The following is a 14,062-nucleotide window of genomic DNA, read 5'->3' as shown; positions in this document are numbered from 1 at the left end:
TCTCATTTGCCTTTACAAAATTTTTCAGAATAATGTTAGGAAAATTGTTACTCCCTAGAGGATGTAAAAGGGGAGTTCGAATCTCTCTATTCTGATATGTTACTAAATTCATTAATATTATTACTTTTATCTAATGCTATTACATCAAGACGAGACAAATCTATCTTGTACTCTAGAGTAACGATTACTATCTTACTTATTTCAGCTTTTATAGCTTATGATAATTTATCTCTTTTATTTTTAGCAAAAGGTATTGGAATCTTCGGTGGGTTATTCCATACTACGGCTACTACGAATTTTTTCCACCTGTTTATCTTTTTAATAACTAGCGTTATCTTATTGTTAACTTCATTTTACCCTAGAAAAGTTTGATTGAAAGAATATAGCAGTCCGACTAGACTTTTATTTACAAAACTAGTTTACTACGGAACCTTACTTTTAAATAAAATGGGAGAGCAGTTTAAAATAATAGAATACTCCTTAATTATCTTATTTATTGTTACAGGTAGTGTTTTTCTAATTTCTACTAGTGATTTAGTATCCATATTCCTATCCATAGAATTACAAAGTTATGGACTGTATTTATTATCAACTATCTATAGAGATTCAGAACCCGCTACTTCAGGTGGTCTTATGTATTTTTTACTAGGGGGATTGTCATCCTGTTTTATACTATTAGGTACAGCGTTACTTTATGCAAATTCTGGTACCACAAACTTAGACAGCTTATATATTATAACTAGCATATCTAATGTAAGTAAAGACAACCTTACTGGGCTACTATATTGATATAAATCTTACTATATACACATAAGTTTACTATTTATAGCTGTAGGATTCTTATTTAAAGTTTCCGCTGCACCATTCCATTTTTGAAGTCCTGACGTTTATGATGCTATTCCTACTGTTGTTACAACTTTTGTAGCTATAATAGCAAAAATTTCTATTTTTATTTTCTTATTAGAATTAGTTCACTATACAAGTAAACCAATACTAGATCTAGATTTTTCTTGAACAAATAGCTTATTACTTAGCTCTCTTTTATCTTTAGTTGTGGGAACTGTAGTGGGTTTAACACAGTCTAGAATAAAAAGACTTTTTGCGTTTAGTACAATATCACACGTAGGGTTTATATTATTAGGATTAAGTATACACACTGTAGAATCAACACAAGCCTTTATATTCTATTTAATTCAATACTCTATCTCAAATTTAAATGCTTTTATATTACTATTAACTATTGGTTACTCTCTTTATTGTTATGTAGATAATACAAATTCTACCAAAAATATTGGAAAAGAACAGGATAGTAATGAAAAACAACAGGATAGTAATGAAAACAATGGTAATTTAACCGATGTTAATAATTCTCCTATTCAACTTATTGATCAGTTGAAAGGATATTACTTCATAAATCCTGTTATAGCCTTAAGTTTAGGGTTAACTTTATTCTCTTTTGCGGGAATACCACCTTTAATAGGGTTCTTTGGTAAACAGATGATTTTAAGTGCAGCAATTGATAACGGGTATATTTTTATGAGCTTAGTTGCTATATTAACAAGCGTTATAAGTGCTGTATATTATTTAGCTATAATAAAACAAATCTTTTTTGATAAACCAGATTACCTAGTAAACGATGAACTAATAGATTTTAATGCAGATGGTTTAATAACGGATAAAAATACTATCGTTCAAAAAGTGAACGTAAATATAAACAATATTGTTATATCAACCTCATTAAGTTTATCTATTTCAGTTATTACATTAGTAATAACATTATTTATTTTTATACCTGAAGAATTATTAAGTTTAGCTAATATATTAGCATTAATCATTTTTAATTTATAAATGACAAGTACAACTTTTTTCATTATTTTTATACCTATATTAGCTATTATATTATTAGCGGTTAATTTAATCTTAGCACCCCACAATCCTTACCAAGAAAAAGATAGTGTTTTCGAATGTGGTTTCCACTCGTTCTTAGGTCAAAATAGGACACAATTTAGTGTTTCTTTTTTTATCTTTGGACTTCTTTTTCTTCTATTTGATTTAGAAATCTTACTAGTATACCCTTACAGTGTAAGTAGTTATACGAATGATATTTATGGTTTAGTTATTATGATGGTATTTTTTGTACTATTGACCTTAGGATTTATATTTGAATTAGGTAAAAATGCATTAACTATTGATAGTAGACAAACTTCTTCATATAATAATGCAGATACTACTACACCAGTTTCCTTTATTGCTAAATCTTATAGCACAATTCAAAGTAGCAGTGATTTATATAGTAACAACAATAAAAATATGTAAACTAGCGGGGTTTTTAGTTATACCTACTGTTTTATTTGGTGTTTATCCTGCACCAATATTAGACGCTATCCATTATTCAGTTTCAACGTTAATCTACCTTTTTGTCCTATTCTTATCTTTATTACAAGAACAATAGTAGGATAAAACCTATCTAATAACTCTAGACCCGCCGGAAGGGCGGGCCTTGTCCGCTCCCCAAGGGTCAAAGACCTTCGGAGAGGGGACTAGATAGATTTTATTAAAATAACGGTTATTTTACCGTTAACTTGTTATGAAAAAGGTAAAATTTGTTATTTATAGTAAACTTTTATCTATTATAGTATAACAAATCCTAGTTTGAATTTACTGGTATATTGCAGTCTAAGTTTTATACAGAAATTAGGGAGGGGAGAAGAGTAAAATAAACTTTTGCTTAAAGCCCCCTAAAAATATTAGTTAATACACCCTTTATTATAAAATATATAATCTATGATGCACATTAAATAGATAATTACCATGATTTAATTAAAATAGACTTTATATTATACTTTTTAACTAAATGTAATTTTAAGATCATCATCCTAAATTTAAAATGTTATATTTTCCAACCATTATATCTGTTCTTGAAGTATTGGCTGTTACTGTACCTGTTTTATTAACAGTAGCGTTTGTAACTATAGCTGAGAGAAAAACAATGGCTAGCATGCAAAGAAGACTGGGACCTAATGCAGTGGGTTGATATGGTCTACTTCAAGCATTTGCCGATGCTCTTAAACTTTTATTAAAAGAGTATGTTTCTCCTACACAAGCCAATATAGTATTATTTTTCCTTGGTCCGATTATAACTTTAATCTTTTCATTATTAGGATACGCCGTAATACCTTATGGTCCTGGTTTAGTGCTACTAGATTATAATCTGGGTATATTATATATGTTAGCTATGTCTTCATTAGCTACATATGGAATTCTGCTGGCTGGATGGTCAGCTAATTCTAAATATGCTTTTTTAGGGTCTTTAAGAAGTACAGCTCAATTAATTAGTTATGAATTAATTTTAAGTTCTGCTATACTTTTAGTAGTATTATTAGCAGGTAGCTTAGACATAACTGTTATTATAGAAGCTCAAAGAGCTATTTGATATGTAGTACCTTTATTTCCTATATTCATTGTGTTTTTTATAGGATCTATAGCGGAAACAAATAGAGCACCATTTGATTTAGCAGAGGCTAGTTTTTACAATTGTAATTCTACTTAGAATGATTTGGCCTCTTTAAATATCGCTATATGCTGAAAACTTTTAAAGCTTTACATACGTTGACCATACCAGTGTTATTGCCATGCTGTATATGAAGTCATGTAAATATTGTCAAAGATGTTACAATAAACAATCAGCAGGAAACCAAAATAATTTTAATTATGAGCAGGATCCTCAGAGACTACACGCGATAATACAGTTATATAATTGTATATGATATAGCCCATAAGAATACAAGAGTATGTTTTTTGAGATAAACCCGAATTCAATTTAAAAACACTTACAGAAAGAAACCTAATTTAAATTTTACATTACGTAGACCTTATTATACCTCAAGTTCTCCTAAAGAAGATAATCCTATACCTATATTAATTATAACGAATTTACAGGATAAAGATAGCATATTTTCTAAACGTGATCTCCCATTTTTTTTTAATAAAAAAATTGGAGGTATATACAGTTTTTTAAACATGGTTAATGGAAAACAATATATAGGTAGTGCAAAAGATTTATACTTAAGATTAAACGAACATTTATCAAATAGAAAATCAAATAGGGCTTTACAGATTGCTATTTCAAAATATGGTTTAGAGAACTTTAACTTTTGTATATTTGAATATTTTACTTATGAGAATAAGACTACTAGCTTTAAATTATTAACTGAATTAGAAACTATGTATATAAATAAATTTAAATTTAGCAATTTATATAATTTTTTAAAAAATGCTTCTAGCTCAGAAGGCTACAAGCATACAGAAGCTGCTAAAGAAAAATGGTTGAAAGATTTAAAGATAAGACTAACCATCCTTTCTGAGGAAAGCATCATGATGAAAGATCTAAATCTTTCATTAGCAAATCTGGGTCATTAAATCCTATGTTTGGTAAGACACATTCGGAAAAAACTAAAGAGCTTATAAGAAGTAAAAGAGTTAAATATCCTAATGGTGTAGGTATCTATGACCTAGATAACAATATGATAATAAGGTTTGATTATGCTTCAGATCTAGCTATTTATTTAAATGTATATAAGGTCACTGTAAGTAAATATATAAATAAAGGGTTGGTTTTTAAAGGTAAATACTACTTAAAAGTTAACTCTTTTAACGAATAAGTAAAGTATTTACTGATACTCTACAACACAGGAATCAGAACTAGTAAGTGGGTTTATGACAGAGCATTCAGCTGTTATTTTTGTATTTTTCTTTTTAGCTGAATATGCTAGTATTATTCTTATTTGTATTTTAAATAGTATATTATTTTTAGGTGGTTATCTGTTTGACTTTAACTATTATCTATATCCTTACTTTTATTTAGTGCAATTTATTGCAGGGGATAGTTATATGTATCTAACAGAAAATGAAACTAATTTTAATGTAATTGACTTTGATAATTACAATTCAGTAATAGGAACAACTATAAGTGGTGTGGTAATAGGACTTAAAACTTGTGTAATGATCTTTACTTTTATATGAGCGAGAGCCTCATTCCCGCGTATTCGTTACGATCAGCTTATGTCCTATTGTTGAACTGTTTTATTACCAATAGTTATTGCATTTATTATACTAGTCCCATGTATATTATATAGTTTTGAAATAATGCCTTGTAATATACCTTTATTATAAATTAACAAATATTTATCTAAATAATAATTTTTTATTATAAATGTGTTATGTTTTTAAATATTATACTAGAAAAAAGTTTTTTGATTTGTATAATTTACCCTAGTCCCCTTACTTTTTGAGTATATCATTAAATATGTAAAAAAAAGTTAGGGGGAGAAGATAGTATAGCTTTTATATATAATTATTTAGTAAATTTTCTAAAATTTTTCTATGTATTATAAGTATTACATTAACATAGATCCTATAATAGAAAAGAAACTAAAAACTGTCTAGGTATGTAAAAAATTTAAGTGTGGAAATATATATTGTGATCCTAACTAGTACTTAAAGGTTTTATGCTACTAGCTCTTTAGTTTAAAACACTTTTGTTGAGTTTGCTGTGTTAATTAGGTCACAATAACTATACTGGTGGAGTATAAATTGTATTTTATAATATATCATTATTTGAATGAATAGTACGTACAAAAGAGCTTATTGACATAAATTAAGGTGTTTTACAAATACAAGAACGATAATAACAAAATAATTTACTATAACAGTCATTACATACCTGCTTATTATTGTAAAGTACAGCTGTACTAATAGACAAGTTTTTGTATTTATTGGGCTACCTAATGAGAGAAAGGTGTTTTTCTATCAACACTCATCTCACACTACCCCGGGAGGATTGGCCCTTATTTGCGATTTTGTGACTCACATCTGTATGGGAAAGTATGAAGATACTCTTCTAAACCACTCCATGGAGGCTCAAGGGTCAACCCCTTAAAAATCCCCACCGGAAGAAGAAGTATCACATACTTCTATATAAGTCGGTGAATATTTCTTATAATGATTTATCAATTCTTCTTTTTTCACCAATCTATCGTCTTAATAACTTATTTTTTCGGGACTATTCACATTGATTTTAGTGCATGTATGTATCCCCTTTTTAGACTGAACACTTTTAAATTTAGTGAGATTCCTATGATTAACTTCTACAAATTTACTGGGATTTTCTTTAATGTATTTGTTTACCTTTTCTATGTCTTTTTCCATTTATAATAAATTAGTTTCACTTTTCAATTTTTTATATTTTGAAAGAGATGAATAAATAAACGGAAATTCCCTATTTTCATCTATGATTATCGTTTTGATAAACAAATCTAAATTTCGTTCTGTAAGATCCATTACAGGCTTATTCACAGACTTATCCGGATTATAAAAAGATTGTGTTACAATTTTATATGCACTAGTATTAAATACAACGATCATTAATCTACTTAAATTGAGTTGGTGAAAGACTTCCTTTTAAATTATTTTTCCCACTACTAATTATTATCCCAAAAGTTTTAAATATAACTTTTAGTAATGGTAATCTAACTCCATCAACAATTAAGAATGTTTTTCACCCATGATCTCTATGTGTAACTAACGACTCAACCATATCCTCTTTAAAAAAATTCTTTATATTGCATTATTCTATAAAGGTGTGTACCATTCTCTATTTTATACCCCTCCGATACACGCCTTCTATTTCTTATAATTCTAATAATATAAATCTTTTCCGTATCTAAGAAAATAGCCCCAAAATTACGACGTATAACATTATTATAAAATGCTTTATCTAAATAATTTCTATTAAAAACAATAGAGGTAGTATGAACAACATTACGTTCTTTCTGAGATGAAAGTGTAATCCCACTCAAATCAATTATTGTTGAAAAAGGAGCATTTCTTTTAACTAAAGAATACAAGAAATTCCTATCATTCTTTCATTTCTCTATCTGAGTTTTCTCAGATGAAGTATATATATCTTCAATTAATTTTATACTTTTTTCTTTAGCAGCAAACTCCACTGTATCCAATTTTTTTTTTAACATATCTAGTAATTTTTCTGTATTCATTTTTTTTATAATTTTTAGTAGAAAAAAAGGGAAAAGTGAAAGAACGCCCTTAACCGTTTTAACCTTTCACGGGAGATATTAGGAATCGAACCTACAAATATATCTACACTGTTAATAATATTACACCTGGATCTCCTTTTATTTATTTTGCCATTGTTGGTTGCTTTAGTTTTTTTTGTATAAAAAAAGAAACTAAAAAAAAAGTTAAACAAAAGAAAAAAAAAATAAGCAGCAGGGTAGAAAAGAACATGTATATGTTTTTTTCAACCCATGCGGGAATATACAAAAATATAACTAATATAGGTGTAGGTTTATATGATATACACAATACTAAGTAAATATATTGCTCTAAAATGTGAAAAATCTACAGTTAGCATTAATGACTGCTAACTCAACCCTTTAACCCAAAAGTTCCATTTCTTGTCTTAGAATTAATAAGGGTATATTGTGTATTGGATTTAACGTAACCTCTTAGCATAGTAGATGGTTTATTATTAAATGAGGAACGTATGTTTTTTAAGCTACCTGCATATCTATACTTAAATACAGCTCTCATAGCTGTTAAACGTCTTGTTAATCTACCTGATGCTTCAAATCTTACACCACTTACTACTTGTTGTTTTATGGTATTTATAATATTGTTTTTGTTCATTGCTTCAATATTATCATCAAATGTTATAAGTGTGTGTAAATCAGGTATTCTTACCATTTGTAAAATAGCTTTTCTTAAAACTCTTACTGCTTTATTTTTCCTATCTCTTAATTTTAAAGCTACTGCTGATGAAAATACGTCACTATTTAAATGTATAGATCTTAACTCAACTAAGTTAATTTCTACCTTTTTGTTGTATAATTTTTCAATTAAACTAATTAAACCTAAATTTCTTAAGTTTAGATTTAAGCTATTGAATTTAGATTTATTAAAATTAAGTAATTTTAATGAATTAAATAATATTTTTTGTAATCTAACTAATTTTTTTAAAAGTATAATGTTATAAGTAGGTATATTACTTAACGTAAGGTATTTTCTTCTTAAATCTACTAGGAAGTATCTTATTAAGTTGTTATTTGTTTTAAAGAAAGCCATATTTCATTTTCTAAATATGAAAAAGTTATTTTTTAATAAAGCAGGTATTCTGTTTTCATGGTTTGGTACAAATACTCTTTCTCCATCAACAATTAGTTTTCTATATTTTACAAGTACAAGAATTTTTAATATAAACCACTCAATAGATGATTTTTGTTTATTATATATATATAATGTTATAAAAAGTTTTGTGTTAGTATGTTTTAGCTCAGCTCTACTTGCATATATTTTGTTTGCTGAATAACGAATCTTGTTATCACGTCTACGTTTAAAAAGAATTTTTATTTTATCTTGTAGCATATTACAATAACTTCTAAGTAATTTATTTACTACAGCATCGTAACTTATTAAAGATTTAATGTAAGATTTATTGTAAGAGTATACACTACTAAATCATTCTTTACTAGAAGACGTATAAAAAATAATGTTATTATATTCATCTCTTTCAGAATTACTTTGTATTTTTGGATTTTTTTCTATAATATAGTTAGTACTTAATGGTTTATCATTAAAACTATTTTGTTTATTTTTGAATATGTTTAACATAGAATATTGTTATGAATTATTGGTATAAATTAGGGCAAAACAATGAAAGTTATAAGTTTAATTAATATTGTACATCCTTACTACATTTCTATAAATTTTTATGTTTATTATCGTTAAATTTAACCATTTTCCCATTAAGATAGGTGTGTAATTATGAAAAATAAGTTGGAAATAAGTGATTCGAACACTTAACCTGCCGCGTGTAAAACGGATGCTCTACCAATTGAGCTAATTTCTTTTTTTATGGGGGGCTTTAAGCAAAAGTTTATTTTACTCTTCTCCCCCCCCCCCTTAATTGCTGTATAAAATTTAGACTGCAATTAACCAGTTACTTCATAAGATGTATATACTGGGATTTGTTATACTATAATAGATAAAAAAATTACTATAAATAACAAATTTTACCTTTTTCATAACAAGTATATGGTGATCTAATCGTTATTTTACTATTATGAACAACATGTATCTACAACTGCTTGCATACTTTCCACAAGGTTTGTCCCGCTTGCTTCTAATAATCCTTTAGCCGTAACTTTAATGGTATTGATATCATTAGTTGTTTGTTGTGAAATACCCGGTTGATTTAATTCTGAATCTGCTAGTTTATTTATATATCTAAACTAGTCAGAACTCAATTTAATTTCATTCTGTACTATTTCACCTGCAACATGAACTTTATTCTCCGCTTGAACTAACAACTCCCTACCACTAGGTAAACCACGAACATGATCGTGAAAATCCCTAATCTCATCTCTTAGTGGTTCAGAACTTTGTTAAATAACAGTGCTTTTCATAGTAGAATTACTATTTTGAGACAATGCTAGTGATAAAGATATAAGTAGTGCTAGAGTAATAATAGTATTATTAATATAGGAGTTAAATAAAAGATAAAATATTAACCCTATCATGATATACAATGCATAAGATGTTATAACTCCAGTGTTTAATCTAGAAATATTATAACTTATATTCAATAGCCCTTTCTCTAACCCATAAGGACCTAAATACTCTACGGATCCTTTATCTATTACTTTCGTAGTTTGCCCACCAAGTTTTAGTACAATACCTGTAATGTATCTGTTGTAAAATAGTTCTATTAAGAAACGTTGATTAAAGAAACTAAATATGTTGTAACCTACTCTAGATAATTTAAAGTAAATTAATATAGTAGATAAGTATTCAGACAACACTATAGCAATAACACTTAATGAGATAGTGAATATTAATGGTAATAACTTAAATAGAGTTGGTACTCCAAATTCAGTATCTAACATTATTTCATGAGAAGGATGTATAAATAAAGCATTATCTGCAAAGAATCCTGAACCTAACCCTATAAACATGTCTTTTGTTATAAACCCAAAGAATATTGAGAATACAGCTAAAATCATTAAAGGTAAGCTCATAAAGATATCACCTTCATGTGCTTGTTTATAGTTTATTAAAGGTCCATTAGGATTAGTTAAGAATGTTAAATACAACACTTTTACAGAGTATAATGTAGTAAACATTGCTCCTATAGTAGCTATTATATAAACAACAGTACCAGAGAAATAATATTGACCATAAGCAGATTCAAGTATAAAATCTTTTGAATAGAATCCTGTCATGAAAGGGAATGCAACTAAGCTTAAAGAAGCTATAAGCATTACAGAATAAGTAAGTGGTAAAAATGGTCTTAACCCACCATATCTTCTAAAATCTTGATTGTCAGCTACAGCATGGATAACTGCACCAGCTCCCAAGAATAATAGTGCTTTATAGAACGCATGGTTCACCAAATGAAATAAAGCTATATTATAAGAAGATAAACCTACAGCTATAACCATCATCCCAAGCTGGCTCATTGTAGAATAAGCAATAACTTTTTTAATATCTTGTTGGAATAAACCTATTAAAGAACTAAATACAGTTGTAATTGCACCTAATCATAAACATAATAGTAGCACAGTTGAACTATATTCTATTAAAGGAGATGAACGCATTAATAAATACACACCAGCAGTTACCATTGTGGCAGCGTGTATTAGTGCACTAACGGGTGTAGGCAAATTGGTTGATTTATGCTATATGTAGATCAATGTCTACACTAATACGGCACAAATACTCAACAACTCACGTTATTGTTCGGACTATATCATCAATTACATTATTTGTTTATGAATTTAATTTTATCTTTTATGATTTCTATACCTGATTCAGTTAAATGTTTTTTATCTTTAACCAGATCATATACTTTTAATCATCTCAAGTATGAAACATGTTTTTTAGTTTTAAGAGGATAATTGTGTAGATAATTTAATATTCTATTAAGTTTACCAAAATTAACTACAGTATTATAATCATCATAGCTTTTTATATGTGTTACATAACCATCTATTAGGTTAGAAAGGAGTTTACTAAATTCCACATCATCTTTTTGAGAGATTACGTATCTTACAGTAACTATATGTTTACCTGTTTTACTTAAATAGGCAGAACTAGTGAAACATCCTTCTGCATCTGTAAATCCAGATAACCATGCATTACATAGATTTACTTTTTCATTTGATTCTATATGTATAATATTCGTTTTATATTTTAAATTAAAAGCTTCTAATCATGATTTAAACTGAGATTTTATATTTTTAGTTAGTAAGTTACCATTGAATATCTTTATTATTTTTAAAAGATTATCTTTATCTCTAACTCTATACTGATGAGTTTGGTTTAATTTGCTTTGTACTGTTACGGATCCAAAGCCTAATTCTTTTTTAATGTAGAATAGTACTTGTGCATCTACGCTAGATTGTGTGACTTTAAACACTAAATAACCTCTTTTGTCTATACTAAATCCTCCATCTCCTTCAGCAAATCCTATTAACCATCATTCAAAAATTTTTTATCATCTAATGTAATTGCTTCACGTGTAGTCTCTGAAGAGCCCAAGTTATTCATTTGGTTTCCTGCGGATTGTCCCTCATTCTGGTTTTTTCCGAAGCTTACAAAGTAAACAGTGGACCATAATATAAAAACGGGATGTTCCCGCATATAGTGAAGTTTAAGGAAGGCCCTATTCAAACCCTCCATCGCCATAGGTAGTCAAACGTGAAGACCTATTTGAGAACTTTTAGCCATAGCTCCAATTAATAAACATATACCTACAATAGTAACAACATTTTCATTCATGTAAGGAGCTAATGAGAATACAGTTGCATAGTCTAAATTCAATTTACTTATAGTCTTTCGGCTATAATTGGACTGTATCTTCACCCAATTTTTTTTTATGGGTGTATAACGCGCAGTCTCTGAGGATCCTCGATATATAATAAATATATTTAATGTTTCCTGCTGATTGTCCATTTTCACTTATTAAACAACAAGATCTATTTATTTTAATTTTTATGGTCTGTGTACGTATCTAAAAAAAAAATATTTTCACAGTATCCTATAAAATAACTTTAGGAGTTTCCAGCGATACAGTTATATAATAAGAGTAATATTACTATTACCCACGGCAATTTATTTAAAATGCAAAGAATCTAAATGTGAAAAATTATATTGTTTTTTTTTATTATTAAAATTATTTTTTATAATTTTTATCTTATCCAACTTCTCTTTGGTTAGACTTCCTTTATTAAGATCTTGAACAAGACATCAGTCTTTATATGATAGATACTTAGAAGAATATAGTGGAAAACGATCAAAATACTTACGAACAATTTCATGACTTCTGGAGTTATGAGCTATTGCCATAAAAGCATAAAAGACTTTATCCTCTTTTTTTCTAGTTCTAGTGTAAAGATTTACAGTAAGAAAATTGGTTATTTCAGTTAAAATATTAAAATAGCTAGCACCTCCTATATCTTGAGAAACTTCTCTAGAATAGTTTTGTTTAACTTCTATACGGAAAACAGTTTGAACACTTGTTCTTAGGAAGACTCCATTTTTTTTTCTATCATATACTGTTATGGCAAAACCAGCATCAGCATCACTAAAACCTGCCAATCAACTATTACTGTCTAAAGGGGATAAATCTAAACCTAGTAAAGGTATAGAACTACTATCTTTTTTATTTATTCAATTAATAGCTCTATGCAAAGCTTCTATTTTTGGTGTACGCATGTGTCCATTAATCAAATGAATTATCTTTAAAACCTCTTTTTTAGCTAAGATTTGTAATAATACATGGCCTGCCTTTTCTCTATTAATAACTTTACCTACCTCTAATTCAGAAGATAATTTTTCAGCTAAAGGTTTATCATTACTATTAAAAGCAATAATAATTTTTGCCCTACTAACTATATTAGTCTTGGAGATTTTATCCTGAACACCAATATAGCCATCTCCTTCAATTAATCCGGCTAAGTAAGGCCCAATAAAACTGTCATTTGATACTTCAGTTGTAGAATATCTTCTTATGGAACGATCAAAAACAGATCTATTTTTTTTAAGAGCACGAGCACAACAATAGCTATTGTCACATTTAAATTCTTTATTTTTTTCTATTTTACCAAACGCTAAAAAAATCGCAAACATACCTACAGTTAAGAAACAATCACCTACTCTATTTGTTAAAAATGCTGAAAGAGAGCTTTGATTTGCTGCTATTCTAGTAAATCAAAAACATACTAAAAGATAGGAACAAACCCCAACACCTTCTCAACCTACAAACATTAATAAAAAGTTATTAGCTGTAACTAATATAACCATCATAAATGTGAACAAGCTTAAATAGCTAAAGAACCTTTGAGGGTGAGGATCCTCACTCATATAACCTATAGAATAGATATGCACTAAAGAAGAAACTATTAAAACAGGTATAAGCATAGAACAACCTTAGTTAACCTGGCCTTAATGTCACCTCTATACAGAGGAATAGACATTAAGAGTATCTTTGATACTTAGGAGTTTATTACCTTTGTGGTAAGGCTATCCACTGTGCGTAGTGTTTTTTATGATAAATATTTCCTCCCTACGATCTCGCACTCGTTCTAAGGTCCGACTGTACATTCGGACAGACATTTCAGCCTAACCCCGGCGAACCAGTCTGTAGCGACATTTATTACTGCCGACGGTCTTTAAGTATATCCTTGTTAACCGTTTTCACCCATTTATATAAGTATAGAATTGTTCGATAATAATCTTACCCAATTCCTATTAATTCTACCTAGCCTTACTAACTTAGTTACACGGCTATTCATATTCCTTCGTTACTATAAAAAATATATCCTTATAGTAATTCAACTATGATAGGTAGACAGCCATTATATTCATACAACGGCTGTATGTTTATTCCTTATCCCTATTATAAAGGCTGCTAGATGTATATTTGTGTATATCCTTACAATAGTCCACCGTCGCTCATTAACTATGCAACTTAATTGACAGCTAG

The 14,062-nt window shown here is 28.4% G+C and overlaps 1 non-coding gene across 1 annotated transcript; it reads right to left on the bottom strand.

Annotated features, from left to right (window-relative positions):
• Positions 1-8,849: 8,849 nt before the first annotated feature.
• Positions 8,850-8,926, bottom strand: J4E86_011780. The gene has a single exon. It is a non-coding gene; the product is annotated as a tRNA-Val (tRNA).
• Between the last annotated feature and the right edge of the window lie 5,136 nt (positions 8,927-14,062).

Source organism: Alternaria arbusti, assembly GCF_024043155.1.
Source record: "Alternaria arbusti strain BMP 1465 chromosome Unknown scaffold_45, whole genome shotgun sequence".
NCBI classification, from domain to species: Eukaryota; Fungi; Ascomycota; class Dothideomycetes; order Pleosporales; family Pleosporaceae; genus Alternaria; species Alternaria arbusti.
The sequence above is the reverse complement of the archived record's forward strand: the minus strand, read 5'-3'. Positions and strand labels throughout refer to the sequence as shown.